The following is a 13,084-nucleotide window of genomic DNA, read 5'->3' as shown; positions in this document are numbered from 1 at the left end:
TTAGGAACCGCACACCTGGGACCCGAGCAAGGTCACCTCTTTCAACAGGCGACATGATTTGGCCCTGTAAAACTATCCTGGATATTCTCTACAATTTCTATGGATATGGCATTGATTTATGTAACAGGGAGATGGAAGAAGATGCTTGGTCGGTCCTCTTACTTGAAATTTGGGGCACTGCGCGGGCAAGCTAATGTGCCACCAGATAGAAGTGGTGAGTTTAGTATTGTTCATATCAGTTTAATACCTTCCGCGTCTACTATCAGTGGACGTGTAAATGGCAGAGATTTTTAATTGTTGAATCACCTCCCCTTTTTAGGCCAAGGTGGGAAGATGCTTAGACCACTGGTATATTGGTGCCATCTTGGAGGATTTTTTTTTTGGTTTGGTTTTTGAAGCCACAGTGCTGCACCAGTGGGCCTAAAAATTAGGCATGTACACATGCCTGAAAAATTTGGTATTGTTGCAGCCGCTGCTGTAGCAGCGGCCAGAAAAATTGATGTTTGTTTCACAGGCAGAAAGTGCCCTAAAACATGGCGGCTTGAACCCTAGTTGGTGGCGGATAAGTCACGCAAGTCAAACGTCATTCAGAGCTAAAATACAGCAGCGTGTGGACCATTTTTAGCCCAAGGCAGCTCATCTCATCAGGCCTTTTTTAAGCGAATGTATCGCCCAGTGTCAGTCCCTTCGGGATCCATCCCTCATTCATCTTAATAAAGGTGAGGTAATCTAGACTTTTTTGACCTAGGCGACTTCTCTTCTCAGTGACAATACCTCCTGCTGCACTGAAGGTCCTTTCTGACAGGACACTTGAAGCGGGGCAGGCCAGAAGTTCTATCGCAAATTGGGATAGCTCAGGCCACAGGTCAAGCCTGCACATCCAGTAGTCAAGGGGTTCATCGCTCCTCAGAGTGTCGATATCTGCAGTTAAGGCGAGGTAGTCTGCTACCTGTCGGTCGAGTCGCTCTCTGAGGGTGGATCCCGAAGGGCTGTGGCGATGCATAGGACTTAAAAAGGTCCGCATGTCCTCCATCAACAACACGTCTTTAAAGCGTCCTGTCCTTGCCGGCGTGGTCGTGGGAGGAGGAGGATGACTTCCACCTCTCCCCCTGTTAGATTCCCGTTGTGCTGTGACATCACCCTTATATGCTGTGTAAAGCATACTTTTTCATTTATTTTGCAAATGCTGCATCCTTTCCGACTTGTTGTAATTCGGTAACATTTCCGCCACTTTCTGCTTATACCGGGGTAGCGTCTAGTAGCGTGGACACCCAGTACAGGTCTTTCTCTTTCAGCCTTTTTATACGAGGGTCCCTCAACAGGCAGGACAGCATGAAAGACCCCATTTGCACAAGGTTGGATGCCGAGCTACTCATTTCCCGTTCCTCCTCCTCACTGATGTCATTGAAGGTATGTTCTTCCCCCCAGCCACGTACAACACCACGGGTACCAGATAGGTGACAACGAGCACCCTGGGATGCCTGTTGTGTTTGGTCTTGCTCCTCCTCCTCCTCCTCAAAGCTACAATCCTCCTCTGACTCCTCTTCCTCACAATCCTCTTCCAGCGTTGCCGCAGGTCCAGCAAGCGATGCTGATAAGGCTGTTTCTGGTGGTGATGGTGACCACAACTCTTCCTCTTCCTCTTCACGCTCATCTACAGCCTGATCCAGCACTCTTCGCAGGGCACGCTCCAGGAAGAAAGCAAATGGTATGATGTTGCTGATGGTGCCTTCGTTGCGACTGACTAGGTTTGTCACCTCCTCAAAAGGACGCATGAGCCTACAGGCATTGCGCATGAGCGTCCAGTAACGTGGCAAAAAAAATCCCTGCTCCCCAGAGGCTGTCCTAGCACTCCGGTCATGCAAATATTAATTAACAGCTTTTTCTTGTTGGAGCAGGCGGTCGAACATTAGGAGTGTTGAATTCCAACGTGTAGGGCTGTCGCAAATCAAGCGCCTCACTGGCATGTTGTTTCGCCGCTGGATATCGGCAAAGTGAGCCATGGCCGTGTAGGAACGCCTGAAATGGCCACACACCTTCCTGGCCTGCTTCAGGGCGTCCTGTAAGCCTGTGTACTTATGCACAAAGCGTTGTACGATCAGATTACACACATGTGCCATGCACGGCACATGTGTCAACTTGCCCAACTTCAATGCCGCTATCAAATTTTTTCCGTTGTCACACACCACTTTGCCGATATCCAGTTGCTGCGGAGTCAGACACTTTTCCACCTGTGAGTTCAGGGCGGACAGGAGTGCTTGTCCGGTGTGACTCTCTGCTTTCAAGCAAGTCAAACCCAAGACGGCGTGACACTGCCGTATCCGGGATGTGGAATAGTACCTGGGGAGCTGGGAGGGTGCCGTTGATGTGGAGCAAAAAGCAGCGGCACAAGAGGACTCAGCCGAGGAGGTTATGGAAGAGGATGGAGTAGGAGGAGTAGAGGAGGTGGCAGCAGGACTGCCTGCAATTCGTGGCGGTGTCACCAACTCCTCTGCAATGCCACGCATTCCTTGCTTGTCAGCCGTCAGCAGGTTTACCCAATGCGCAGTGTAGGTGATATACCTGCCCTGACCATGCTTTGCAGACCAGGTATCAGTGGTCAGATGGACCCTTGCCCCAACACTGTGTGCCAGACATGCCATGACTTCCTTTTGCACAATCGAGTACAAGTTGGGGATTGCCTTTTGTGAAAAGAAATTCCGGCCGGGTACCTTCCACTGCGGTGTCCCAATAGCTACAAATTTTTTGAACACCTCAGACTCAACCAGATTGTATGGTAAAAGCTGGCGGGCTAATAGTTCGGACAAGCCAGCTGTCAGACGCTGGACAAGGGGGTGACTTGGTGACATTGGCTTCTTACGCTCAAACATGTCCTTGACAGACACATGACTGTGGGCAGATGAGCGGGAACTGCTCAAGGCGGGAGACGGAGTGGCGGATGGTTGAGAGGGGGCAAGAAGGACAGCAGTGGTTGACGTGGCTGAAGATGCTGGACCAGGAGGAGGATGGCGGCTTTGAGTAGGCGTGCTGCTTGTACTCATGTGTTGATCCCATAGGCGTTTGTGATGTGAGATCATGTGCCTATGCAAAGCAGTTGTACCTAGGTGGGTGTTGGACCTCCCACGACTCAGTTTCCTTTGGCACAGGTTGCAAATGGCATCGCTGTTGTCAGAGGCAGACACACAAAAAAATGCCACACTGCTGAGCTCTGCAATGACGGCATTCTGGTGGTGGACACAGCATGCGTTGATTGGCGTGCTGTCGGGCTGACCCCGGGTGCCGATGCATGCTGTCTGACTGTGCCACTAGCTCCTTGCGACGACCCCCCCCTGCTTCCAACTCGTCTCCTCCTCCTCTCTGTCTCCCCATCTGAACTTTCACCCTGTTCTTCTTCTTGCCGAGCGGGCACCCACGTGACATCCATGGACGCATCGTCATCATCAACCGCTTCGCTTGTATCTGACAACTCAGAAAAGGAAGCAGCAGCGGGTACAACATCATCATCATCACACCGTACCTCCATGTGTTTAATGCTGCCTGCCTGAGACATATCCCTGTTATCTACATCCTCTAGCAATAATGGTTGCGCATCACTCATTTCTTCAAACGGGTGTGTGAATAACTCCTCTGACATACCAAGTAAAGCGGCTGTGGTGCTAGTTTTGGTGGTGGCGGCAGGCGGGTGAGTGGTATCTTGAGAGGTGCCTGAAGCTAAGCTGGAGGAGGATGGTGCGTCAAGGTTCCGAGCGGAGGCTGTACAAGATTGGGTGTCCTGTGTTAGCCAGTCAACTATGTCCTCAGAACTTTTCAAGTTCAGGGTACGTGGCTTCTGAAAACTGGGCATTATTCTAGGGCAAAAGGGAATCACAGCACCACGACCACGACGGCCCCTGCGGGGTGGCCTGCCTCTGCCTGTCATTTTTTGGGGGATTAGTGGTACTATGCGTGCAAGCTACTGTGAGACCAGATATGATTGGCAATGTGAACTGTAACAGTTCTGCAGAGCACACACTGTAGGCCTGACACACCCGCTTATAGACAAGTAACTGCTATTCAATCTATAACAGTGAAAAATAAATTTTGGCTTTAAAAGCACGCTATAGAGACACCAGATATGATTGGCAATGTGCACTGGAACAGTTCTGCAGAGCACACGCTGAAGGAAGGCCTGACAGAGCCGCTTGAAGACAAGTAACTGCTATTCAATCTATAACAGTGAAAAATTAATTTTGGTTTTAAAAGCACGCTACAGAGACACCAGATATGATTGGCAATGTGCACTGGAACAGTTTTGGAGAGCACACGCTGAAGGAAGGACTGACAGAGCCGCTTGAAGGACACTGACTGGCTGCTATTAGCTTACACTAGAAACCTTTTTTCTTTGTAAAAGCACGCTATAGAGACACCAGATATGATTGGCAATGTGCACTGGAACAGTTCTGCAGAGCACACGCTGAAGGAAGGACTGACACACCCGCTTGAAGACAAGTAACTGCTATTCAATCTATAACAGTGAAAAATAAATTTTGGTTTTAAAAGCACGCTATAGAGACACCAGATATGATTGGCAATGTGCACTGGAACAGTTCTGCAGAGCACACGCTGAAGGAAGGCCTGACAGAGCCGCTTGAAGACAAGTAACTGCTATTCAATCTATAACAGTGAAAAATAAATTTTGGTTTTAAAAGCACGCTATAGAGACACCAGATATGATTGGCAACGTGCACTGGAACAGTTCTGCAGAGCACACGCTGAAGGAAGGACTGACACACCCGCTTGAAGACAAGTAACTGCTATTCAATCTATAACAGTGAAAAATAAATTTTGGTTTTAAAAGCACGCTATAGAGACACCAGATATGATTGGCAATGTGCACTGGAACAGTTCTGCAGAGCACTCACTGTAGGCCTGACAGAGCCGCTTGAAGACAAGTAACTGCTATTCAATCTATAACAGTGAAAAACAAATTTTGGTTTTAAAAGCACGCTATAGAGACACCAGATATGATTGGCAATGTGCACTGGAACAGTTCTGCAGAGCACACACTGTAGGCCTGACACACCCGCTTGAAGACAAGTAACTGCTATTCAATCTATAACAGTGAAAAAAAAATTTTGGTTTTAAAAGCACGCTATAGAGACACCAGATATGATTGGCAATGTGCACTGGAACAGTTCTGGAGAGCACACGCTGAAGGAAGGACTGACAGAGCCGCTTGAAGGTGTAGCGGTACTTACCTTATCCGGGGGCCGGACGCGGTCCTCTCTTCAAGCCGCGCGCGGTCCTGCGGCTGCACGAGCCGCGCGCGGCTCGTCCGACTGTTCTGACAGGAAGGCGGGCAGTGACCGCGAGAAGCGGTCACGTGTCCCGCCTGCAGCTAAGAGCGCGCCGCGAATCTCGGGCGCGCTCTTAAAGAGACAGTGGGAGCCTAAATTGCAAAAAGGCTCCCATTGGCTCCTGTCATGCCAATCACCCCATACACTTACCTGTTGGGGGAGTGGAAGTGACAGGAGCCAATCACATTAGTTTGAAGGCTACTTATACTTACCCTTTTCCCTTAGTTCCTTGCCCTATCGTGGTTTCTGCTACAGTTCCCTTTAGTGCTTGTTGTGTTCAGTTGTGTTTCTCCGTATTTGACCTTGGCTTTGTATTCTGACTTCGTTTTCGCTTTATCCTTTTCTGTACTGTTTGCCGGCTTGCTGATTCCTGTGTACCAGTCCCCGGCTAGTTTTCGTTTACGCTGTCTCTTTGTGCCCTTGACCTCGGATCGTTCCTGACTCTGTCTTATCCTATTACGTCGAGTCCGGCCACTCTAAGGTCCGGTAGACGTATCTCTCCTCTGTACTGTCTTCTGTTAGGCTGGATCCTGCGTGTAGGGGTATATACTCGTTACATTACGATAGGGCCATGGACCCCGCAGATTTAGCTCAACAGATGGCGACCCATGAGGCTAGATTTGTAGAGCAGGATCACCGTATGGATCAAATAGCTCAGGCTCTCCAGACGCTCTTAGCTAGAACCATTCCAGCAACCGCACCTAACCCTCCTGCACCCCTGCTTCCTGAAGTATCGACTATGCCTAACGCTACAGCACATTTAACGCCTCCTCCTAGGTATGGAGGGGATTCTAAGACATGCAGAGGGTTCATTAACCAAATAGAGTTTCATTTTGAAATGTATCCACGTTCATTTCCCACAGAGAGGTCTAAAGTTGGGTTCTTTATGCACCAACTTACCGACAAAGCACTTGAATGGGCAAACCCTATTTGGGAGGCTAATGGACCTATGGTGCATAACTTTCACAGTTTCCTAACAGCTTTTCGCAGAACTTTTGATACTATGAAAAGGTCTAAGAATGCCGCTAGAGCATTAATGAGGGTTAAACAGGGTTCTAGGTCTGTGGCTGATTACGCTATACAGTTTCGTACCCTTGCCTCACAGGTCGATTGGACCAATAATGGGTTAACTACGGCCTTCATGGAAGGTTTATCAGACTCTATATTGGATGAGGTAGCAGCTAAGGAGCTTCCTATTGCCTTAGAGGACCTTATTGACTACCTCATCGATATAGATAATAGGATTCGTGACAGGCTCTATACTAAGAACAGGAATAGACGTTTTGTTACACCTATTCAACCCAGAGTTAATATACCGGAGAGTGTTAAAGTACCTGAAGAGGAACCTATGCAATTAGGGGTTGCCAAACTCTCAGATACTGAAAAATTACATAGGAGAAGGGAGGGACTCTGCCTATATTGTGGTAAGAGAGACCATATGGTAAAGGAGTGTCCTCTGCTCCCGGAAAACTCTCGCACCTAAGACCTTATAGGGGACTGGCCTTGGGTGTGATTTCTAAGTCTCCTACTTTGCCTCCTAACCGACTGCTTCTCCCTGTTTCTTTACATATGGGAGAGAGTTGTATAGTTGAAAACATAGACGCCCTGGTTGATTCTGGGGCAGCCGAGAACTTTATAGACTCTGGTTTTGTAAAGAGAAACAATATTCCCATCAGAGAGAAGGAGATACCCTTGGCCGTTGAGGCCATAGATGGTAGACCATTGATATCTCCTGTTGTTACTCACGAGACTGCACCGCTACACATGTACACAGGGGTTCTACACTATGAAACCATTCGGTTCCAGGTCATCACCTCTCCCTCTTCACAGTTGGTGTTAGGGTATCCATGGTTACGTGCCCACAATCCCATTTTTGACTGGGAGACAGGGCAGATAAAATCATGGAGTGAAGCCTGCCATGAGTCATGTACTATTGAAGTCACGCCTGTGAATTCTATTAACGTTCCTACTGTTCCTCCTTTATCTACGACTATACCCTCTCAGTATTTAACTTTAAAGACTGTCTTTGATAAAAGAGAGGCTGACAAATTACCGCCTCACAGACCCTACGATTGTGCTATTGATTTGTTGCCTGGTACTATACCTCCTAAGGGCAGGGTGTACCCCCTATCGGTTCAAGAAAACCGTGTCATGGAGGAGTACATTAAAGAGTCATTAGACAAGGGATTTATTAGAAGATCCTCTTCTCCGGCTGGAGCGGGGTTCTTCTTTGTATCAAAGAAAGAAGGTGATTTAAGACCTTGCATTGATTATAGAGGTCTTAACAAGATCACCATCAAAAATGCTTACCCTATACCTCTAATAACAGAATTGTTTGACAGGCTCAAACATGCTACGGTATTCACCAAATTAGATCTTAGAGGAGCATACAATTTGATACGTATTAAAAAGGACCACGAATGGAAGACAGCCTTTAACACTCGGTCAGGTCATTATGAGTATACCGTCATGCCATTTGGGCTTTGCAATGCCCCAGCAGTGTTCCAAGAATTTATTAATGATGTCTTAAGGGATTTTATTCACTCATTTGTTATTGTGTACTTGGATGACATTTTAATATATTCTACAGACATTCACGCTCATCACAGACATGTTACAACAGTTCTGAAGACCCTTCTTGCTAATGGTCTTTATTGCAAATTAGAAAAATGTCTATTCGACCAGTCCGAGGTCCAGTTTTTAGGGTATTTGATTTCCGCCGAGGGTTTTCGGATGGATCCCCAGAAGCTCGCTGCAGTCATAGAATGGCCTCTGCCGCAAGGTCTGAAAGCCATCCAGCGTTTTCTGGGGTTCTCTAATTATTATAGACGTTTTATCAAAGGTTTTTCGTCTATAGTAGCGCCTATAACTCGTATGACTAAAAAGGATGGCAATACACGTGTCTGGTCTACTGAGGCACTTCAGGCTTTTGACTTTCTTAAGACTACGTTCGCCTCTGCCCCTATTTTACAGCATCCTGTCCCCTCATTGCCATATATACTTGAGGTTGATGCTTCCGATATAGGGGTAGGTGCTGTCTTATCCCAAAGAGAGTCTCCTGACAAGCCATTGCATCCTTGTGGCTTCTTTTCTAAACAAATGTCCAAGGCAGAGAGGAATTATGATGTGGGTAATCGCGAACTCCTTGCTATCATTTTAGCACTCAAAGAATGGAGACATTTGCTAGAAGGAACTAAGGATCCTATTCTCATATTTACAGATCATAAGAACCTATCCTACCTTAGCGAAGCTAAAAGATTGTCTTCAAGGCAGGCTAGGTGGTCACTGTTCTTGTCTCATTTTAATTATATAATCACCTATAGGCCAGGTGACCGGAACACTAAAGCGGACGCCCTGTCCAGACAATTCGAGACTATTGACAAACAGGAGATTGATGTCACTCCTGTCATTCCCCCAGACAGGATAATAGCAACTACTATATTGTCTATTTCCTCGTCCCTCTTGCAGGCCATACAAGCGAAACAAGGCATGGCACCCAGCGAGAGGCCTAATGATAAATTGTTCGTTGACATTCCCGAGAGACGGGATATTCTGTCACTTTATCACGATACTAAGACTGCTGGACATCCTGGTATTTCCAAAACAGTGTCAGCCGTTTCTCGGTATTTCTGGTGGGATACCTTACGTAAGGATGTTACTGACTATATAAGTGCTTGTACTACTTGTGCATGTATGAAAACCTCTCGTAGAGTTCCTTGTGGGCTGTTGCATCCGTTGCCCGTTCCCGAGAGACCTTGGTCTAATCTATCAATGGATTTTATTGTTGAATTACCCCCTTCGAATGGTAACACAGTCATCCTAATGATAGTAGATCGGTTTTCCAAAATGGCTCACTTTGTGTCTCTTCGCAAGTTGCCCACTTCCAAGGAATTGGCTCTTATCTTCGCTAGAGAAGTGTTTCGATTACATGGTATTCCCTTATCTATTGTATCCGATAGGGGTAGCCAATTTATTTCCAGGTTCTGGAAAGCCTTTTGTTCGGAGATGGGTATTTCCCTCTCATTTTCTTCCGCTTACCACCCCCAGTCTAATGGAGCTGCTGAACGTGCCAACCAGTCTCTAGAGCAGTACCTCCGTTGTTTTGTGTCTCACCATCAGGACAATTGGTCTGACCTGCTTCCTTGGGCTGAATTTGCTCGGAATAATGCCACTCATGATTCTTCCGGCAAAAGCCCTTTTTACGTTGTCTATGGCCAGCATCCCGTTGTTCTTCCGGCTGCATTCTCCTCTCAGGGCATGCCAGTTCTGGATGAGCATTTGGCTGGTTTGCGTAATACTTGGGAGCAGGTTCAGCGTTCTTTGGTGGACTCTGCTGCCCGCCAGAAGGCTCAGGCTGACAAGCATCGCAGAGCGGCTCCTTCCTATGTTGTGGGGGACAGGGTTTTGCTTTCCACACGGAATATTCGCCTCCGGGTGCCTTCTATGAAATTGGCTCCCCGCTTCATTGGTCCTTATCGCATTATACATAAGGTTAATCCCGTTTCTTATGCCTTGGGTCTGCCTAAGATTCTGCGTATACCCAATGTATTTCACACCTCTTTGTTGAAGCCTTACGTACACAACCGCTATACCCGGCATACTCCCCCTCCCCCTCCTGTCTCTGTGGAGGGTCATGAGGAGTTCGAAGTATCTGCTGTTATTGACTCTCGTTTTCTTAGGGGTCGGCTTCAGTACTTGGTACATTGGAAGGGTTATGGGCCTGAGGAGCGCAGTTGGATTTCTGCGGATGCTGTTCATGCTCCCCGCCTTGTACGTTCTTTCCATTCGCGTTTTCCTGCCAGGCCTGGTCCTGCCCGCCCGGAGGGCGTGTCCTCAGGGGGGGGTACTGTAGCGGTACTTACCTTATCCGGGGGCCGGACGCGGTCCTCTCTTCAAGCCGCGCGCGGTCCTGCGGCTGCACGAGCCGCGCGCGGCTCGTCCGACTGTTCTGACAGGAAGGCGGGCAGTGACCGCGAGAAGCGGTCACGTGTCCCGCCTGCAGCTAAGAGCGCGCCGCGAATCTCGGGCGCGCTCTTAAAGAGACAGTGGGAGCCTAAATTGCAAAAAGGCTCCCATTGGCTCCTGTCATGCCAATCACCCCATACACTTACCTGTTGGGGGAGTGGAAGTGACAGGAGCCAATCACATTAGTTTGAAGGCTACTTATACTTACCCTTTTCCCTTAGTTCCTTGCCCTATCGTGGTTTCTGCTACAGTTCCCTTTAGTGCTTGTTGTGTTCAGTTGTGTTTCTCCGTATTTGACCTTGGCTTTGTATTCTGACTTCGTTTTCGCTTTATCCTTTTCTGTACTGTTTGCCGGCTTGCTGATTCCTGTGTACCAGTCCCCGGCTAGTTTTCGTTTACGCTGTCTCTTTGTGCCCTTGACCTCGGATCGTTCCTGACTCTGTCTTATCCTATTACGTCGAGTCCGGCCACTCTAAGGTCCGGTAGACGTATCTCTCCTCTGTACTGTCTTCTGTTAGGCTGGATCCTGCGTGTAGGGGTATATACTCGTTACAGAAGGACACTGACTGGCTGCTATTAGCTTACACTAGAAACCTTTTTTCTTTGTAAAAGCACGCTAAAGAGACACCAAATATGATTGGCAACTGTCAAAGCACGCTGGAACAGGTCTACAGTGCACACGCTGAAGTAGGCCTGACACCCAGACGCTTGCAGACAACTAACTGCTCTTCTATTACAGTGAAAAAAATTATTTCTTTTAAATCTAAAGCTTAAGCTATTGTAAAAACAGATATGAGTGGTGGCACTGGGCAAGAGGGCACAGTATCCACTGTGAACCTCACACAGAAGCTGGCAGGCAGGCAACTGCTCTTCTATTACAGTGGAAACAAAATTTTGGTTGTAAAAGCACGCTATAGAGACACCAGATATGAGTGGCAACTGTCAAAGTACGCTGGCAGGGTTGTGCAGGGCACACGCTGAAGGAAGGCCTGACAGAGCCGCTTGAAGGACACTGACTGGCTGCTATTAGCTTACACTGGAAACCTTTTTTCTTTGTAAAAGCACGCTAAAGAGACACCAGATATGATTGGCAACTGTCAAAGCACGCTGGCACAGGTCTGCAGAGCACACGCTGAAGTAGGCCTGACACCCAGACGCTTGCAGACAACTAACTGATCTTCTATTACAGTGAAAAAAATGATTTCTTTAAAATCTAAAGCTTAAGCTATTGTTAAAACAGATATGAGTGGTGGCACTGACTGTGCAAATGGGCAAGGCATCCAACCTGACACAGAAGCTGGCAGGCAGGCAGGCAACTGCTCTTCTATTACAGTGAAAAAAAATTATTTCTTTTAAATCTAAAGCTTAAGCTATTGTAAAAACAGATATGAGTGGTGGCACTGGGCAAGAGGGCACAGTATCCACTGTGAACCTCACACAGAAGCTGGCAGGCAGGCAACTGCTCTTCTATTACAGTGAAAAAATTTTTTGGTTGTAAAAGCATGCTATAGAGACACCAGATATGAGTGGCAACTGTCAAAGTACGCTGGCAGGGTTGTGCAGGGCACACGCTGAAGGAAGGCCTGACAGAGCCGCTTGAAGGACACTGACTGTCTGCTATTAGCTTGCACTGGAAACCTTTTTTCTTTGTAAAAGCACGCTATAGAGACACCAGATATGAGTGGCAATTGTCAAAGTACGCTGGCAGGGTTGTGCAGGGCACACGCTGAAGGAAGGCCTGACAGAGCCGCTTGAAGGACACTGACTGGCTGCTATTAGCTTACACTGGAAACCTTTTTTCTTTGTAAAAGCACGCTATAGAGACACCAGATATGAGTGGCAATTGTCAAAGTACGCTGGCAGGGTTGTGCAGGGCACACGCTGAAGGAAGGCCTGACAGAGCCGCTTGAAGGACACTGACTGGCTGCTATTAGCTTACACTGGAAACCTTTTTTCTTTGTAAAAGCACGCTAAAGAGACACCAGATATGATTGGCAACTGTCAAAGCACGCTGGCACAGGTCTGCAGAGCACACGCTGAAGTAGGCCTGACACCCAGATGCTTGCAGACAACTAACTGATCTTCTATTACAGTGAAAAAAAATGATTTCTTTAAAATCTAAAGCTTAAGCTATTGTTAAAACAGATATGAGTGGTGGCACTGACTGTGCAAATGGGCAAGGCATCCAACCTGACACAGAAGCTGGCAGGCAGGCAACTGCTCTTCTATTACAGTGAAAAAAAATGATTTCTTTAAAATCTAAAGCTTAAGCTATTGTTAAAACAGATATGAGTGGTGGCACTGACTGTGCAAATGGGCAAGGCATCCAACCTGACACAGAAGCTGGCAGGCAGGCAACTGCTCTTCTATTACAGTGAAAAAAAATGATTTCTTTAAAATCTAAAGCTTAAGCTATTGTTAAAACAGATATGAGTGGTGGCACTGACTGTGCAAATGGGCAAGGCATCCAACCTGGCACAGAAGCTGGCAGGCAGGCAGGCAACTGCTCTTCTATTACAGTGAAAACAAATTATTTATTTTAAATCTAAAGCTTAACCAATTGTTAAAACAGATATGAGTGGTGGCACTGGGCAAGTAGGCACAGTATCCAATGTGAACCTCACACAGAAAAAAAAAAAAAGCAGCCTGATGTTATAGCCCTAAAAAGGGCTTTTTGGGGTGCTGTCCTTACAGCAGAGATCAGATGAGTCCTTCAGGATTGTAGTGGACACTGAATACCCTAGCCTAGCTATCAATTTCCCTATCTAATCAGCAGCAGCTAA

This window comes from Pelobates fuscus, chromosome 9, assembly GCF_036172605.1.
Source record: "Pelobates fuscus isolate aPelFus1 chromosome 9, aPelFus1.pri, whole genome shotgun sequence".
Taxonomy (NCBI): Eukaryota; Metazoa; Chordata; class Amphibia; order Anura; family Pelobatidae; genus Pelobates; species Pelobates fuscus.
Note: the sequence above shows the minus strand (reverse complement) of the source record.